The sequence below is a fragment of the Canis aureus genome, chromosome X (genome assembly GCF_053574225.1).
Source record: "Canis aureus isolate CA01 chromosome X, VMU_Caureus_v.1.0, whole genome shotgun sequence".
Lineage (NCBI taxonomy): Eukaryota > Metazoa > Chordata > Mammalia > Carnivora > Canidae > Canis > Canis aureus.
The window spans coordinates 57,133,485-57,149,259 of record NC_135649.1 but is presented as its reverse complement, the minus strand read 5'-3'; the positions used below and the strand labels follow the sequence as shown (position 1 = coordinate 57,149,259).

Genomic DNA, 15,775 nt, shown 5'->3' with positions numbered 1-15,775 from the left:
GAGCAGAACTCAACGAAATTGAGACCAGAAGAACTGTGGAACAGATCAACAAAACCAGGAGTTGGTTCTTTGAAAGAATTAATAAGATAGGTAAAGCATTAGCCAACCTTATTAAAAAGAAGAGAGAAGACTCAAATTATTAAAATCATGAATGAGAAAGGAGAGATCACTACCAACACCAAGGAAATACAATTTTAAAAACTTATTGTGAACAGCTATACACCAATAAATTAAGAAATCTAGAAGAAATGGACGCAATCCTGGAAAGACACAAACTACCAAAACTGGAACAGGAAGAAATAGAAAACCTGAACAGGCCAATAACCAGGGAGGAAATTGAAGCAGTCATCAAAAACCTCCCAAGACACAAAAGTTCAGGGCCAGATGGCTTCCCTGGGGAATTCTATCAAACGTTTAAAGAAGAAACCATACCTATTCTCCTAAAGCTGTTTGGAAAGATAGAAAGAGATGGAGTACTTCCAAATTCGTTCTATGAGGCCAGTATCACCTTAATTCCAAAACGAGTCAAAAACCCCACCAGAAAGGAGAATTACAGACCAATATCCCTGATGAACATGGATGTAAAAATTCTTAACAAGATACTAGCAAATAGGATCCAAAAGTACATTAAGAAAATTATTCACCATGACCAAGTAGTATTTATCCCCGGGACACAAGGCTGGTTCAACAATAGTAAAAACAATCAATGTGATTCATTATATCAGCAAGAGAAAAACCAAGAACCATGTGATCCTCTCAATAGATGCAGAGAAAGCATTTGACAAAATACAGCATCCATTCCTGATCAAAACTCCTCAGAGTGTAGTGATAGAGGGAACATTCCTCAACATCTTAAAAGCCATCTTCGAAAAGCCCACAGCAAATATAATTCTCAATGGGGAAGCACTGGGAGCCTTTCCCCTAAGATCAGGTACAAGACAGGGATGTCCACTCTCACCACTACTATTCAACATAGTACTGGAAGTCCTAGCCTCAGCAATCAGACAACAAAAAGATATTAAAGGCATTCAGATTGGCAAAGAAGTCAAACTCTCCCTCTTTGCCGATGACATGATACTCTACATAGAAAACCCAAGAGACTCCACCCCAAGATTGCTAAAACTCATACAGCAATTTGGCAGTGTGGCAGGATATAAAATCACTCCCCAGAAATCAGTGGCATTTCTATACACTAACAATGAGACTGAAGAAAGAGAAATTAAGGAGTCAAAGCCATTTACAATTGCACCCAAAAGCATAAGATACCTAGAAATAAACCTAACCAAAGAGGTAAAGGATCTATACCCTAAAAACTAGAGAACACTTCTGAAAGAATTTGAGGAAGACACAAAGAGATGGAAAAATATTCCATGCTCATGGATTGGCAGAATTAATATTGTGAAAATGTCAATGTTACCCAGGGCAATTTACACGTTTCACGCAATCCCTATCAAAATACCATGGACTTTCTTCAGCGAGTTAGAACAAATTATTTTAAGATTTGTGTGGAATCAGAAAAGACCCCGAATAGCCAGGGGAATTTTAAAAAAGAAAACCATATCTGGGGGCATCACAATGCCAGATTTCAGGTTGTACTACAAAGCTGTGGTCATCTAGACAGTGTGGTACTGGCACAAAAACAGACACATAGATCAATGGAACAGAATAGAGAACCCAGAAGTGGACCCTGAACTTTATGGTCAACTAATATTCGATGAAGGAGGAAAGACCATGCATTGGAAGAAAGACAGTCTCTTCAATAAAAGGTGCTGGGAAAATTGGACATCCACATGTAGAAGAATGAAACTAGACCACTCTCTTTCACCATACACAAAGATAAACTCAAAATGGATGAAAGATCTCAAAGTGAGACAAGATTCCATCCAAATCCTAGAGGAGAACACAGGCAACACCCTTTTTGAACTCAGCCACAGTAACTTCTTGCAAGATACATCCATGAAGGCAAAAGAAACAAAAGCAAAAATAAACTATTGGGATTTCATCAAGATAAGCTTTTGCACAGCAAAGGATACAGTCAACAAAACTAAAAGACAACCTACAGAATGGGAGAAGATATTTGCAAATGACCTATCAGATAAAGGGCTAGTTTCCAAGATCTATAAAGAACTTATTAAACTCAACAGCAAAGAAACAAACAATCCAATCATGAAATGGGCAAAAGACATTAAGATAAATCTCACAGAGGAAGACATAGACATGGCCAACATGCACATGAGAAAATGCTCTGCATCAGTTTCCATCAGGGAAATACAAATCAAAACCACAATGAACTGCCACCTCACACCAGTGAGAATGGGGAAAATTAACAAGACAGGAAACCACAAATGTTGGAGAGGATGCCGAGAAAAGGGAACCCTCTTACACTGTTGGTGGGAATGTGAACTGGTGCAGCCACTCTGGACAACTGTGTGGAGGTTCCTCAAAGAGTTAAAAATAGACCTGCCCTAGACCCAGCAATTGCACTGTTGGGGATTTACCCCAAAGATACAGATGCAGTGAAACGCCGGGACTCCTGCACCCCGATGTTTGTAGCAGCAATGTCCACAATAGCCAAACTGTGGAAGGAGCCTCGGTGTCCATCGAAAGATGAATGGATAAAGAAGATGTGGTTTATGTGTACAATGGAATATTTCTCAGCCATTAGAAATGACAAATACCCACCATTTGCTTTCAGGTGGATGGAACTGGAGGGTATTATGCTGAGTGAAATAAGTCAATCGGAGAAGGACAAACATTATATGTTCTCATTCATTTGGTGAATATGTGGAAGGGGAGGAAGGCGGGGGTGGGGGTGAATATCCATGTGCATTCATTTTCCCAGATCTTTAAAAAAGTATCATATGCTTTCCCTTTGCACTAGTGATTGTACTAAATGGAGAAAACTCTTTCTGTAGATATTTATTATTAATAACATCATAAATATTTTTTTACATAAAGGTTAGCACCCAGAAAAAACAAATCTAGAAAAAGGACAAAGAAAACCACAGCAGTACTTAAGCACCCTTCCTAGTATTTTATCCCATTTTCTTTTCCTTTCCCCTCTTAAACCCTCCAGTCACCTGGCAGTAACGGAACTGAACATAAAATAGGTTTCCTCATATTTGTCTTTCTTTGCTTGTCAATTAAAAATGGATATGGATAAAAAAGCAATATTTCATTGCATCACAGATTTGATATAATACCTGAACAATAATGAGCTTTATCTTGACATTCACATTTGAAACAAATACCATCATCTGAAATACTTTTTATGAAGCATGTGTCTTTAAAAACTTAAAAAAAAACTTTAATAGTGTTTTATAATGTTGGAGCTGATTAGTAGTTAGATTTTGTTGCTCTCACAGCCTACTGAGGGAGACAAGCTTAATGACTGATATAACAAAAGCATGCAAAATGTGCTATATGAGCAGAGAGGAATGAGCCATAATTCAGTTATGTACTTTAAAAATGATAAAAATTAGTCTATCAGAGATAACGTTATGATCAACATATTATTTGACCTGAGTTTAGTATTAAAAAGGAGTATAGTAATTTATTCACAATAGAGGTAGGGGCCAGAAAGTTTCACAGTCCTTTTATTTTTTTTCCTTTTTTTTTTCCCACAGTCCTTTTAAATGTTCATTATAACCACTTTGTAATTAGGTGTTTTTGTCTGCATGATCTTTTGCTAGACACTAAAGGGAGATATCCATTAGTTATGGTTCTTGGTTTTAGTTGTTTGAATTTTAAGTAATAAAGTCAACAGACACTCATGGGGTTAGGTAATGTGAACATACCAATAAATAGATGAAAATGTACATATATCCTTTCACTTTTATCTGAGGAGGATGAAATGAGTTGGTAGACGGCAGTCAGTAGAAGTGATGTGTTTTAATCTTCCAAATGTTAATCAAACTAGGTAATTTATTCTCTTTATTTATAGGAATTTACAATCAGGAAGTCCAAGATAAAACTGCCTAGAGGAGAAATGAAAATAACAGTGGCTTTCTTGATGAATGGCAGCTTATTTTTACCTGCACACATGGTTATAGGAAAGGTCTAAAAATTTAAAGGATATACAATGAGATTACAGCATTCCTATAACCTCACTTAGAATATTGTGTTTAGTTCTGGCTACCATATTAAAAAAAAGATGTAGCATTTGAAAAGGGGAATTAGGTTGACCTTGGGGCTGCAAGGTATGAGCCGTGAAGACAGTATAGAATCCTGAATTTCTGTAACCTTTAAAGAGCACAGGTTGAAGAAGATTTAATTGAAAATAAACTCACTTCAATATACATATAGATAGATAATGTCGACTTTGTTTTTTATTACAACACCGATTATTGTAAAAGAGATGTGTAAAATTTAATAGAAATGAAACTTGCCAAAACAGACCTCTGTACTCGTCAGCGTTCTAAGTCCATCTTTCTGTAGCATGTAAGTAGAATAATGTTCTATTAATTTCCTCTATGAAATAAAATGTCTTCAGTCAGTGTTTTTCTGAAACATAGAAAGGATATACCCTTAGCTGAATACCACTAACAGACATTCCAATAACTATAAATCAAAGGAAAAATAGTATGTATTAGGAGTGGCAACTAAGTTGCAATTGCCACTAATTTCTCAGAGGAATTTCATTTTAATCTACTTATATTTTAGGAAGATAGTCAGCAACTTAGGAATCAGAGAACCATGGGGTATTTGAGTTATGATGGGCCACAGAGGTCAATTTGTCCAATCCTGGCTTTACAAATTAGGATACTCGGATGTAAGAACAGGAAAGTCATTTGTTCATGGGCACACAGGTAGTTAATTGCATAGTTGAGACTAATACCGAGGTATTCTTATGCCTTGTTCATTGTTCTTTCTGTTAACACTATTGCTTCCAGAATAGGTGGTTATTTGAAATCATTTATAACGTGGTTTCATGCAAGTTTGAGAGTAACTTTTCATGGAAACAAAGTCATAAACTCAGAGTTCTCCTTTGCTCTATTTTATACTCTATTTTCATGTTAATTTAGGCTTCCAATCATATTAATGTTAGCTTTAGACTTTTTTTTTTCTTTTTGCACATGACCCTTCTTTTTGATTCTCATATCTATCTACTTGGTCATTTCATGCCGAGAACATTGCAGTAAACTCCTATCTGGTCTTACCTCCAAACTTTTTTGTAACAATTCATCCTGCACATCCTGTCAGTTGCAATTTCCTGAAGTGTTTTTGCCCTCTTTCTGTCTCTGTTTTTCAAAACCTATCTTCAAGACTCAAATCAATTTCACTCTTCTATAATGATTTAGTGACCACTTCAGGTAAAATGGATATTTTCATCTAAATTCTTATAGCACTTAGTTTATATCACCCATGCATTCAACATTTGTTCATCAGATATTCTTGAGTGCCTACTCTATGCCAAGAAGTTGGGTGGTTTACCATTCACAGACTTTCAATGTAACAATTTGGAACTATGACTTATCAGTCTTTTTTAGACTGAAATATTCTTGATATTAGGAATCATGCTTGAAAAATCTTTGTATTCTACGTAGTCCATAGCAAAGAGGCTTTTGTGCATAGTTGATGATCAGTAAATATTTGTGGAATATTTAAATAAGAAGCTGCTTTTTGGGCCTGGGTGGTTCAGCGGTTGGGTGTCTGCCTTCAGCTCAGGGTGTGATCCCGGGATCGGGGATCGAGTACCATGTTGCGCTCCTTGCAGGGAGCCTGCTTCTTCCTCTACCTGTGTCTCCGCCTCTCTCTCTCTCTCTCTCTCTCTGTGTGTCTCGTGAATAAGTAAATAAAATCTTTAAAAGAAAAAGAAGCTGCTTTTCATAGGATAAAGAGATAAATGTGGCCTCTATGGGATCAGCAAACAAACTGTTAGATATCAATTATAAGCATGTTTGAAGAGCTTCCTTTAACTCTTAAAAGAAGCTGTTTTTTCACATATCATGAAGTGACAAGATGATCAAGGAAAAAAGTTTGATACATTTTAGTCATATTTTAGTCATATTCTGATAGATAAATATTGTCAACAACAAAAAGTGGAAGAGCATGGACTGAGATTTAAAACACTTCAGGTTCAGTCTTAGATATATAAAAGTGAGACAATATTTCAAACCCACTTCACACACAGAATAGTTGTACTCCATTGCTTAATATTTTTATTTTTTATTTTTATTTTTTATTTTATTTATTTTTTTGCTTAATAAAGAATAAATACTCCATTAACTATAAAACTATATAACAGTAAGATGTTATTATTTAATATAAGAAAGATATTGTTGGGGATCCCTGGGTGGCGCAGCGGTTTGGCGCCTGCCTTTGGCCCAGGGCGCGATCCTGGAGACCCGGGATCGAATCCCACGTCGGGCTCCCGGTGCATGGAGCCTGCTTCTCTCTCTGCCTGTGTCTCTGCCTCTCTGTGTGTGTGTGTGTGTGTGTGTGTGACTATCATAAATAAAAAATAAAAAAAAAGAAAGATATTGTTGAACAAAAGATTTTAGACACATAAATGAGTTAGATCTAGTTTTTCAAAAGGTAACCATTTCTAATTTTAAGTAACTGCCTCTGGTGTCTTGATGGGAAAAGAACATGCTTTGCATTTTATTTTATTTTATTTTATTTTATTTTATTTTATTTTATTTTATTTTATTTTATTTTATTATTTTATTTTTTGACAGTGGAGTGGTCCTTGTTAGGGATTAAGTCAGGGGATGAAAAGTAAGGGATTTAACAGACCTTCAAGTAAGTAACCCTCTTCATTCCCACTCCTGCCATTTAGTAAAACGTTGAGAGTGTATCTAGGCCAAGATTCCTTTGCTTTTAATCCTGCTTGATTGTCTTCATCTGTACTACACCAAACCAGATAGGATTACCAAGAATGATTAATTGGCAAATGAACTCATATTCTTAGAAACGGCTTAGCTGAGTTCTACTCACAGAACTGTCAGCATTTTACATCCAATTTAAGCTTCACGAAACAAGCCAAATGTTTTTTTTTAAGTTAAGTTATAATTAAAATAAAATTTTAGAATATTTTTCTCTAGGAATAATTTTAAAATGAATCTATATTTTTTATCCATCAATAATTCAGTATACTTGATGCCATCAACTGAGTTTGGATTCATGAAGTTTCTGATCAACTTTAGGTACTCCGTGAAGGTTTATTCAGATTCTAAAGCACCATGGCTATCCTTATATAATTAAGCATCCTCATCAGTGATGAAAATTGTGCTGTATAGTGGAAATTATTTCTTAGAATATGTTTTATGAAAATAAACTTGAATACTCTACAGTGATAAATTTGAGTGAGTTAATTGTCCCTTCACATAGCCATCATTCATCATCAATTATTTGACAAATATTTACTGGGTGCCCATTCTGTGCCACCATCTTCCTTAGGTTTTGGAGTGAAACAGTGGACAACAACCTTAAACCCATTGTTATATGGAGATTGTGTGTTCCTAGGGAAGATAGATCTAAAACAAGTAAATAGGGCAGCCCCGGTGGCGCAGTGGTTTAGCGCCACCTGCAGCCCAGGGCGTGATCCTGGAGACCCTGGATCGAGTCCCGCGTTGGGCTTCCTGCATGGAGCCCGCTTCTCCCTCCGCCTGTGTCTCTGTCTCTGTCTCTCTCTCTCTCTGAATGAATAAATAAATAAATCTTTAAACAAGTAAATAGATAAAATATTTACACATTGTTATAAATACTATTAAGGAAGCACCTTTTAATAATTCAAAATTGGAGGCTACTACTAAGTTCTCTACATAGGCAGCACACTATTTAGATAGTGGGTCAGCTTACTATCACCTAAGTGTATTATCAAACCATCAAACTTAAAGCTAACTAGAAGCTGGTAAAGAAGTAATTGTGTCCAGTCCTCAAAGGTTTTAATAAATGTTTTCTTTGGCTTCTGGAACATTTCTTTAGTGCTTTCTGTGAGTCATTCTGAACATACAATAATAAGACATGATCATCAACTAGATGACATGATGTATTACTAGTATTCAGTGTTTAAAAAAGCCCTTATAAAAGGCTAGCTAGAACCCCATACAGATCAAAGGACAATATTCAAAGGGTCACTCTGTGTCTTTAGTCAAACCTACAAACATGGATAGCAAGATTATAAGGAAAAAATTTTCCAACAGAAATATTATGGACAAAGATGCCAAAACATTAAGGGATTTAAAATGTATGAAGATTCTGAGGTATGTTCATAGTTTTATACAATAAGTTATTCAGGTAGTTTATCTAATAATTCATTTGTGTGACTGATATTTACTGAGGTTGAGTAAGTGGAAATATATTATTGAAAAACCTATTTGAGATGCATCTATAGTACCACTAAAAATATTTAGTTTGTCTCCTTGATGGGACATATATTGTGCATAGAAAATATAATTATTACTGTATTGTGAGAAGAGCGTGTTAATCTCATTTTTTATGATCATTGCCATGAAAAACACATATTCTGAACTATAATTCTATTTCTGAGATTCTTTATTATTGTAGGACATATGAGAAATATCATTGAATCTACTGAGACTCTACAGACTGGATTGACAAAGTTCTGTTTGTATAAAGGATCATCTGTCAGATACAATTGGCATAGTCTTCCATTCCTTAAATTATATTGGCAGCCTTTGTTAATACAATGTATATCCTGAAGCTCCCTTTTGTACAAATTCTAAAAGTGCCATAGGCTTGTTTATCTTTATTCTTACCTCATCCCATATTATTTTTTTCTTTTTCTTGTTTCTTTAGACTCTGATTTTACATCTCACTGACTTTTAAAAGAGTCAAGATGATGCATCAAAGTCTTTCAGAAGAAGCAGATATTTAATATGACCAAGGGTTTTGTTATTCCCAAGTAGTACTAGGAGAAATAAATTTCTGAATGGAGGAAAATGGTCAGTTCTAATTGTTTGGGCTTTGAATCATAAGAATGTGTTTTTGGAGAATTAAGTGAATCAGAGTTTGTTTGGATGTCTTCTGGAAACTTAACTAAGCCTAAATATCCAGGCCTTTATTTTTAAACTTTTATATTGAAATATTTTTTCAGTCCATTTTTTTAACCTACATGCTTGTAAAAAAATTGGAATTCCTAAAAAGATTAAATAGCTTTATATCTGCTGCTGTGGAGCAAGAGTTGACATATAAGATGAATAAAGTTATTAGCTAAGAGAGTGAGAAAAGCTCCCTAATAGCTCCAACAGTGGAAATACAACAGCTAATATGATTCAATCATGTCTCAAAAGAGAACCTAAAGATGTTTCACCAACACATATTTGCTGGCCATTTGTACTCTACAGCTGAAGTTTTGGGGAGGGACAGAGCATTGTTTGACTTATGTCCTATTTATTTGTTACATTTATTCCCAGTCAATATTTTATTTATTGTATTGGGCCAGAAAAAGAAGTTACGTGACTAAAAGATCTTGTATGTGTAAGGAATAGTTAAAGCCTGATTTAGTAGCTCCCAAAATTTGACAGTATATACCAGATTAACAGATGACTCCTATTTCAAAGCATAAGAAACATTTCTTTCTAAGTTTATTGAACTATAATTGACAGAATTGTATATAAGGTATACAATAATTTCACAAGGTATACACATATTGAAGCATAGGAAACATGCTATTGATTTGTTAGATTTTAAATATATGATATGGCTACTACTCTGATTGAATTAGAAGATTTCTCTGAGTATAATCAGTTTCTTATTGAATATTTTCATTTAACACGACTCACTTTAGGTATTTTTTTTTTTTTTGCCTATGGAAACTAGTAAAATGGTTCTACTTCAAAAGTTAAAGGTTGTCTTTCCTCATTAAAGAAAGTGCATATGACTTTTTAAGTAGATAAATAATCTAGCACTTTAAATAGTGTATACATATATGGAAATTTCCAGACATCTCATAGTTTCTATGAGGAAATTGACTAATATTTGAAGTAAATTATATACACAAACTTTAAAATAGTGGCCATAAAACTCAAATTCCTACTGGAACCAGGGAGATAATATAAATTAATTTAGAGGGCCACATATAAGATTATAGGACATCGTGGGACCATAATTCTGTAGGGGACAGAGGAGTACACGCTCTGTCTATGGGTAACCATTGCTTTTCTACTTCATCTAATTTTGTTAAGCCAGTAAATATGTGGGACTAGATCTTTTGGAAAGTCTTTTTTTTTTTTTAGAGAATCTATTGGAAATTCAGATTTTATATAAAATTCTCAGATTTTCATAGCTTTGGGCAGACCAAATGCAACACATTTGGCAGCCTTGGTTTCCCGTTTGCAGCCTTTTCTTCAAAAGCAGTGTGGTATAGAAAAAGCACTTGCTTAGAGATCAAGGGAGACACCGATCTTGTCTTATTTCTTTTACTATCTAAATGTGTAGCACATCTGTCTACTTTATTATGTTCCCATGAGAATAAAACAGATATGATCATCTTTGAGGGAGAGTTCAAAAAGTTGTTCCCTGATATATAGTAGAGGAAGCAGGGTGATGAATTCAGGGACAATATCTTGAATTAGGAGTCAGGGACTTCTGGCATTAATTTTCTATGTATAGTTGGCCAAAAAAGTTGAACATCTCAGGGGTTAATTTTCTCAGCTGTCAAATGGTGGTGGGTAGTAAAGTACAGCAGTTCAGACTCCCAGTATATCATGTAGAAAAAAGAACTGGCTTCACTACTAATTGAAGGGATAGAAATAAATGGCTCCCTCTTATCTTTCCTTCTACTAACCACCAGCACTTTACTTTTCTTTAGAGTCCAGTTTCAAATCCATTGGAGTATATCATATCAAAGAGATGACCATATCTGTAAAATGCTCTGTTTTAAGTAATTTTGAATAATCAGTGAATGTAACACTTTATTTAGTTACCCTCATTAGAGGTAGGACTTACTATGTGATATTTGATAGTGAATTTTCAATTTATCTTCAAAGGACTAAAAAACTTAAATCCAATGATTCTGTGAGTCCTTTTTTTCTAAAGATTTTATATATTTATTCATGAGAGACAGAGAGAGAGACAGAGAGAGAGAGAGAGAGAGAGGCAGAGACACAGGCAGAGGGAGAAGTAGGCTCCATGTAGGGAGCTTGCCACGGGACTTGATCCCAGGTCACCAGGATCACGCCCTGGGCTGAAGGTGATGCTAAACCGCTGAGCCACCCAGGCTGCCCAAATCTGATGATTCTGTGAGTTCTTAACTGGATTTCTCACTTTGTGATATTATGTTGCCTCTTGTCATGTGTTTTGTATGCTGTTTCTCAATTGTCAAATGTGATTCTGTGCTCTGAGTTTAGGTTTCAAAAGTATGAATTCCATATCTCTACTAAACTGACTCCAATCAGGGAAGGGTAATGGGTAGCAATCATTGCCATTAACTTTGTTGCCTTGCACCCACACACTACAAGTTAGAAGAATCAAAGTATGAAAATGTATTTATCAGTAGTACAGGATAAATATGATCTCAACAAATTTAAAACATTCATTAAACTCTTAAGTCTCAGCCAATGCAGAATCAACTTCTAGTCATAACCTATATGTGAGGGAGGGAGAGTCTTTGGTGTTCTGATGCTGTCCAGTAATGTTGATGATTGGAGCTAGTAAGCTTTGTAGATACCCTTACTACTTATCTTTGTATGTTGTAGGACGTTGGTTGGTAATAGTTCTATTGGCTGTACTGGTATATTGAGTATAGTGTCTGGCCCATTGTTCTCGAACATGTGTAACCCCATTTTGTTAGTATTTTCATAAGAATGTGGTCATATGTATATTTCAGCAATAAAGATAAGTTCTAGTGAATTCTAGGTCCTTTATGCATGATTTTAATTTTACAGCCAGACGTACAAGTGAGGAGAGGCAGCAAAAAGGTAATTTCAGGAGACTAAGAGATATTAGAGGGGGATACAAAGCATTCTAGGCCAAGTCCATGAAACTCAGATGAGAGCTGCTTTATACTGAGCTGATAATATTTGTAGCATCATCTGCTTGTTCAATGAAATTTTCCTATGTTGATTACTTGGCAAAGTATAAGGAAATGTAAATGGACACACAGAATGAACAAATTCAGAAGTATAGAAGTCACATTTTATTTTGAATGTCAAAAATAAAGTGTATGTATTTAACTTGTAATCCCTAAGTCCTAGAGCCATAGTTAATGTTAAGCAGTATTGTAAAAGACATTCTCACACTTGGCAAGAAATGAAACAATTTTTAAAGTCAAGTAAAGTCTTAATTTTTAAGGAAGTTTTAATTTCTTAATAAAAGAACCATAAATTCATGGGCATTATATATTTATTGGATAATTATAACAAGAATGTTTTAATATTTGTTAATTTTAAAGTATAAAAAATAACCTATGAATCTCAGGTCATAGAAGATTTAAATGGTTTTTGAACTTAGTGTATTATGTGTATATGGTAACAGCCAAAACAGTTCTATTGAGTGTAGAAAGTTTTCTACAAATAGAAAAGTGAGGGAATCTCTGGTAAAAGGAAAAATGAGTGCTCTAATCCAGTAATATGAGGTCCACTGAATTAAGAAAGTGCACATTATTATTGATTTGGTATGCATGAGTATATTTTACGTTAAGAAAGTGTCATTTTGGAATGCCTAATGGCTCAGTTGGTTAAGCTTCCAACTCTTAATTTCAGCTCAGGTCATGAGATCAAGCCCTGAGACAGGCTCCACACCCAGCATAGAGCCTGCTTGAGATTCTCTTTACTGCTCCTCCACCCCACCTCCCAAACCTTTCTCTCTTTCTCCATAAATAAATAAATAAATAAATAAATAAATAAATAAATAAATATCGTTTCAAAATAGTTGGAGTGAGTGATCTATAAAGCAAAATCAAATAGTTCTAAAAGTCAGGCAACAGAACATAAGAATAGGTGAAACAGAGTTTCGCCTTCCTTCACTCCCACCTGTTTTTCCTAACCCCAGATACATATTTGCATTTGTGATTTATTTAGAAATCTTTCTACAAAGTTTTAAGCAGAAAATCAATTACCTTTCAAAACAAGCAAATGACAAAAATACTTTTTTCAATTTAATTTTTAAAATTTCCAATAATATAACATACAGTGTTAGTTTCAGGTGTACAATATAGTGACTCAACAATTCTATATTCAGTGCCCATTACCATAAATGTAATCCTAATTCCCTTCACCTATTTCACCCATTCTTCCACCCACCTGCCCTCTGGTAACCATCTGCTCTTAGTTAAGAGTCTATCCTTTTCTCTCTTTTTTTGTTCATTTGTTCTGTTTCTTAAATTCTACATATGAGTGAAATCATGTGATATTTATCTTTCCCTGACTGACTTTCTGAAAGGAGATTTAACAAAAATGCTACTGCAAGAGATTACAGAGGAGTGATGAACCAACCATATATATTTGGAGTGGCCATTATGGTGAGGCTTCTGTTTCTGTACTACTAAGAAGTGCACCAAAGCTCAAAAGAGCCAAATTACAGTCCTTATAGATTTTTAAAGAATGTTGTTTTTTTTTTAATGTACTTATTTTTTCAGTCTTAATTTTAATTACAGTATACTTAACATACAGTGTTTATTAGATTCGGTGTACAATAGTGATTCAACCATTTTATACATAACTCAGGACTCATCAGGATAAGTGTACTCTTAAATCTCTTCACCTAATTTCACCCATCCCCCCACCAACCTCCCCTATGGTAGCCAACAGTTCATTTTCTATAGTTAATAGTTTAGGTTTTTTTTCTCTCTTTTTCTTTGTTCATTTCTTTTGTTTCTTAAATTCCACATATGAATGAAATCATATGTTATTTGTCTTTCTCTGGTTGAGTTATTTCACTTGGCATTATATCCTCTAGATCCAACCACATTGTTTCAAATGGCAAGATTTTATTCTCTTTTATGATTGAGCACTATACTGTTGTATAGTTTATCCATTCCTCTATTGATGGATACTTGTGTTGCTTCAATAATTTGGCTATTGTAAATAATGCTGCAGTATACATAGGGGTGTGTATACCTTTTTGAATTAGTGTTTTTGTATTCTTTGGGTAAATGCCAAGCAGTGGAATTACTGGATCTGGGGTAATACTATTTTTAATATTTTGAGAAACCTCCATACTTTTTCCACAGTGACTGTAGCAGTTTTAATTCCTACTAATACAAGTGTTCTTATTTCTCCATATCCTCACCAACACCTGTTGTTTCTCGTGTTGTTGATTTTAGCCATTCTGACAGATATTAGATGATATCTCATCATGATTTTTGATATGCATTTCCTTGATGATGAGTGATTTTGAGCATCTTTTCATGTGTCTGTTGACCATCTGGATGCCTTCTTCGGAGAAATGTGTTTCATGTCTTTTGTCCATTTTTTAATTTGGATTATTTGTTTTTGAGTGTTGAGTTTTATGAATTCTTTATATATTTTGGATACTAACCCTTTATTGGATTTTTCACTTGCAAATATCTTCTCTCATTTTGTAGTTTGCCTTTTAGTTTTGTTGAATGTTTCTTTGCTGTGCAGAAACTTGTTATTTCAATGTAGTATCAATAGTTTATTTTTTTTTATTTCCCTTGCCTCAAGAGACGTATCTAGAAAAATGTTGCTATGGCCAGGGTCAGGGAATTTATAGCCTGTGCTCTCTTCTAGGATTTTTATGATTCAGAACTCCCATTGAGGTCTTGCATCCATTTTGAGTTTATTTTTGTGTATGGTATAAGAAAGTGGTTCGGTTACATTCTTTGCATATTGCTGTCCTGTTTTCCTAACACCATTTGGCTTTTTCCATTGCATACATTTGCCTCCTTTGTCAAAGATTAATTGGCCATGAAATTTTGGGTTTATTTCTGAGCTCTCTATTCCATTTTGTTGATGTATGTATCTATTTTTGTGCCAGTGCATATTATTTAGGTTACTACAGCTTTGTACTATATCTTGAAATCTGAGATTGTGATATTTCCAGTATTGTTCTTTTTCAAATTGCTTTTGCTATTCGGGGTCTTTTTTGGTCCATACAAATTTTAGGATTGTTCTAGTTCTGTGAAAAATGTTGTTGGTATTTTGGGAGTGCATTAAATCTATAGCTTGGTTGAATAGTATAAGCATTTTAATAATGTCTGTTCTCCCAATTCATGCTCATGGAATATATTTCCATTTCTGTCATTTTCAATTTCTTTCATCAGTGTTTTATAATTTTCAGAATACAGGTCTTTCACCTCCTTGGTTAAGTTTAATTCCTTGGTATTTTATTCTTTTTGGTACAAATGTAAATAGGATTATTTCCTTAACTTCTCTTTCTTTCATTATTAGTGTACAAAAATGCAACCTATTTCTGTATATTCACTTTGTATCTTGCAACCTTACTGAACTCATTTATCAGTTCTAGTAGTTTCTTTGAGGGAGTCTTTAGGGTTTTCTATATATAGTATCATGTTATCTGCAAATAGAGAAAGTTCTACTTTTTCCTTGCTGATTTGGATGCCTTTTATTTTTCTTTGTCTGATTTTTGTGGCTAGGACTACCAGTACTATGTCGAATACAAATGTGGGCATATTGTCTTTTTCCTGACCTTAGGTGAAAAACTCTTATTTTTCACCATTGTGTATGATGATTAGCTGTGGCTTTTTCATATAAGACCCTTATTACATTGAGGTATGTTCCCTCTATACCTATTTTGTTGCATATTTTTCATCATTAATAGATGTGAAACACTTTTTCTGCATCTATTGAAATGCTGACAAATAAAGGAAAACAAATAAAAATTGGTT

At 34.4% G+C, this 15,775-nt stretch overlaps 1 protein-coding gene and 1 pseudogene across 3 annotated transcripts in view; one reads left to right on the top strand and one right to left on the bottom strand.

Annotated features, from left to right (window-relative positions):
* The window catches only part of LOC144308202 (dachshund homolog 2-like), a 530,849-nt gene that overhangs the window by 211,587 nt on the left and 303,487 nt on the right, over positions 1-15,775 (top strand). The window lies entirely within an intron of this gene.
* LOC144308199 (protein C-ets-1 pseudogene) overlaps positions 1-15,775 on the bottom strand; it is a 66,221-nt pseudogene that overhangs the window by 30,211 nt on the left and 20,235 nt on the right. The window contains exon 2 of the transcript XR_013374788.1: positions 4,399-4,503. The product of XR_013374788.1 is annotated as a protein C-ets-1 pseudogene (transcript). The remainder of the gene's footprint in view (positions 1-4,398; positions 4,504-15,775) is intronic.